The sequence below is a fragment of the Oxyura jamaicensis genome, chromosome 4 (genome assembly GCF_011077185.1).
Source record: "Oxyura jamaicensis isolate SHBP4307 breed ruddy duck chromosome 4, BPBGC_Ojam_1.0, whole genome shotgun sequence".
Taxonomy (NCBI): Eukaryota; Metazoa; Chordata; class Aves; order Anseriformes; family Anatidae; genus Oxyura; species Oxyura jamaicensis.
The window spans coordinates 93249815-93254214 of record NC_048896.1 but is presented as its reverse complement, the minus strand read 5'-3'; positions in this window follow the sequence as shown (position 1 = coordinate 93254214).

Below are 4400 nucleotides of genomic sequence, written 5' to 3'. Positions count from 1 at the left end.
CCTGATGAAGATGTATTAGCATAAAAGTGACTCAATCTCTCTAAGTCTAGGTTCTTTTGATTGCACTCCATTTGTTTTCTGCTTTTAATGACAAACAACATTCAGTCATCAGCAATGTTAGCACACCATTTTTTTTTCCAGCTGATGATATTTACACGCCCTTTGTTTTGGATGGGGTTTAGAGAAATCCAAACGAGGCTGGTATTTTTTGGTTTAACTTTCTCCATTATCTGGGCAAATTCTGTTTGTGACCCCTGAAGGGCTGCAGGTCCTGGCTCCTGGACCCTGCTGAGCCGGGAAAGATCCCAGGGGAGATGTTGTTGACCCCAAACATGTGGCGTCTCCTGGAGAAATGGGTCACAGCTACCTCCTGTTGTGAGCTGCTGGTTCCCTTCCTCTGCCCTAGAATTCTCCATTTTGTGAGTCTCGTCTAGCAAATATCGGGGTGTTAGGGCAGAAAGGCCCTTCCCTTGGACATGTTTTGCTTGACCTCGCTGCCCTTGTTGTCACCAGCCCTCCTGATGACAGCACAGATGTAATGAAGAGCTATGACCGGTCAGCACAAAGTCGGGTGATGAAAACCTAGGTCATTTATGATTTAGCATCACCGTCAGGGTTTGGGGTGTGCCGACCTTAGGAGTGCATCTAAACTGAAACAACGGGGATGCTGATTTCCCTTGATAGACACAAATCAAAAACAGCAGGGAAGGAGAGCATTTTTACTTTTTATTACTTTTATTATTATTTTTAATATTCTGGACAGCAGCCAATGTTTCTCGGTGTGCTATCTTCCAGAAATGTGCCCGGCCAACTCTGAGGCTGCCGGAGGAGTGTGATATGGCCACTCTGAAACTTGACAGGAGCTGATTCTTCCAAGGTTTTCTGGAGCCTTTAAGCAGCCCTCCTGTTGCTTCTCTCTGGAACAAAATGACTGCTGCAAAGCTCTGCACTCGGAGATTGTGCAAAAAATGGCTTTTTGCACTGGAGCCTCAGAGGAATTCAGCTCAACACAGATGGCAGCCTACAGAAAGAGGCTCTCCTAAAGGGAAGAGAGAGATATATACACTCCGTTTTCCAAAGAATTGTAGGCTTGAGGAATAAACAAGGTTGTGGGTCTCTATTTCAGACCCTGCTCAACCGTGGGACAGCCTCAAGGCCAGCTCAGGGGTTTTGTTCAGACCCTCTTTTCTCCAGGCTGGAAGTGCCCAGCTCCCATAACCTCTCCCTGTGTGCATGCTCCAAGCTCCTGACAGCTGCCGTGACCTCCTCTTGCCCCACTCGTGAAGTTCCCTGTGCACAGCGGCCGGGTATCCCACTGGATTCACCCCATCCCCAAAACGTCGGGTCCCAGGGGCACCGCCTGCAGCTCTGCTGATGCATCCTGATCAATACCAGACACCTCCCCACAGATTTCCTCTCTGTGTGTGGAAAGAGAATACTTAGTGAACTTTTCTTGTATTTTCATTGATTAATTATTTATGGTCTATGCAAATGTGAAGGCTAAATCTTTTTTTTTTTTTTTTTAAATATTATTTATATATATATTTTTTTCCTCTTCAAACAGCTAGTGATGGTATTCTCACTGCTCTGTTTGATCTAAGGCTCTCAAAGCAGGAGGTTCAGCCAGGTCCTCTTTCAACCTCCCTCACAGCGAGCTGCAGTGCGCGAAGCCTTTTCCTCCTTTGTTCTGCACTCAGCTGAGAGATTCCTAATTCATTTGAAGATATTTCCAAATCCTTCCCCGTTTCTTTTGGTTCCTGATCCCTCCATTAGTTACTACCTCTTGAAGAGACCTAGGGGCTGGAATATTTTTAAGATACATTAGATACTTATTACTTAGAAAAGTTATTATTATTATTTTATATTATTTTTTATATTTACCTAAACCATTAATGGGAATAAACCTATTTATGCAAAACCTGAGTTTTATCTGTTCACTGCCTGTGACTTTTGTTTCTGTGTTGCTAACAGTATTTTTAGGAATACATTGGCATAAGTACCCTTTTCTTGTTTAAAATAAATATGTGACCTTACTTTGCAGTTGCCTGTCACATTGGCTTTGCTCTAAGGCTGTCCATAGCTCCCATGGAAAAAAAGTATTTAATCTAGTGAAACTGGCATGAGATGCACACTGTACACAGTGTCTGGACACTACTGGCCTTTGCAAATTCGTCTAGTATCATCCACCACTCTTCCCCTTCTCTTTCCCATAAGTCAATATCGTCTTCTTTCATGAAGGTTTCATAGTGTTTATGGTCCTGGGCATAATATTCAGCAGCCTACCTAACTTTTCTAAGCTGTAATAGAATAAGATAAAAGGTCTTCTGCTTTAATAAATCGTGGAATAAACAGAGAAGAAAAAAAATATGATTAAATAGGCATCTTTCACAGTGGAGGAGGTTATTAGAAATTTCCTTAAAGTAGTGCTGGGACCCATACTAGTCACTGTATTTCAAAAAGATCTGGGGAAAGATATAAATAGTTTGGTAGCAGTTTGCTGACAATCCTTCATTATTCAGGGTAGTCAAAGATAATTTTCAACACTTGTGGGAGAGATTTTATGATATTGGATTGCCAGGTGATGAATTTGGTACTAATGAATGCAAAATAATGTAGATGAGGAAAAAACTATGCATAGCTGGTCATGCACTCAAAAGTAGTTGTTAGCATTCATGAAAGATGCTGGAACTTTGTGAATAGCTCAGCTCTGTGCCCAGCAAAGGTCAAAAGGGCCAATACAATGTTAGGAATTATTTGGAAAAGAACTGAGAATAAAGGAAAAGTATAATCATGCCATGTGCATAATGATGTTATGCCCTTGATGACATCCCTGGTGGAACTATGGCTGAAATAGTCATGTTAACTCTGGCCACAGATTCTGAAAAAAAAAAAAAAAAAGGTACAATAGACCCAGAAAAGTTCGAGGGGAGAGAATTAATGATGAGTTTGGAAAAAGTTCATATTCAGATAGGATAAATAGGAGAGGACTCCATTGGAAAAGAGATGGTGAGGATGAACCTGATGGTCAATAAACGCTAAGTGAAGTACACCCAACCACAGAGAGCAGAAAGGGAATAAATATTCATCTTGTGTCAGAGTTCAGAAGGTGGAAGCCCCGGGCAGCTTGGTGTAATGAGAGGACAGAGAGATGCACCTCAGGCTGTCGGTCACTTTCCTTTCTCTTCTAATAAATCCCCCCAAAGTAAATATCTAAATGAAAAAAATAATATTAAAAAAGAACTTGTCTAACCTTCTGGCCAATTTCTACCAGCTAAATATAGCTGCAGGGGCCCTTATTAGAAAAATGAAATGCAAAGAAAATGGTCACCAAAAATAAAGTAAGAAATAAACAAATGCCTCAGCCTCTAAAGGGAAGGGAAGGGAAGGGAAGGGAAGGGAAGGGAAGGGAAGGGAAGGGAAGCAACAGGAGGCTCAGCACAGTCTGTTTTCTCCTTTCACCAAAACAGGTGCAATTTTTGGGCAATATTTTAACTCAGCATGACTTACAAAGTCAGGCAGAAAAAACCATTTATTTTTTAAAAACCAGACAGCATATTAAGACAATTTAGCCTGACCTCCTGTATAGGAAGGGCAGGAGAGCAAATTTTTGCATCAAGCCCATTACTTCTTCCTGAGCTAGAGCATGCATTCTAAAATGATTTTCTTTTTTTCCTCTCTCCAAAGCTTTGCATTTCAAAAACCTCTCACATCTTTGAGAGAATTTGCTCCAGTTGTTAATTACTCCCTGAGTTCACTTTGTTTTTCATTTGAATTTACCTAACCCCGGGTTCCTGTCAGCAGCTCTATTAGTCTGTTACCTGTCGAAAGGAAGAGTCCTGCTTTCCCAGATCCCAGACCACTGCTGTAGATGTGGTCAGCAGAGACAGGAGCTCAGTTAAAGCACACGTTTCTCAGGAATAACGTTGTGCTAGAGGAAGGATGATTGTTTGGAGGCTTACAGGAGAAAGTGGAGACTGGAAAGGAAAGGGAAAACAGTAATTCTAGTAAATTAATCACCAGGAGAATGTTTATTCCTTTTACAGGCAGCTTATTAGTGCAGTCCCTTGCTCGGTTTTGGCACCCTTGCAGGGGATTTCTGGGGACTGTTTGGGCCAGACACACTTCCCCAGGCAGCCTGAGGTGAAGGCTGAGGAAGATTTTCACTGTTTCATTGCTGTCGTTGCCTGTGGTTGGCCTCAAGACCAGGCCAGGTCCTGGGCACACACCAGTTGTTGGTACAGACGTAGACATAGAGGTAACAACTGATTTAAAATCTGACATCAGGCAGATTTTTCTGGACCTTGCAAATTTTATCCACTGTGTGCTGTTGCTGGAGAATCTACTTTTTTTTTCTTCTTTCTTTCTTTCTTTCTTTCTTTCTTTCTTTCTTTCTTTCTTTC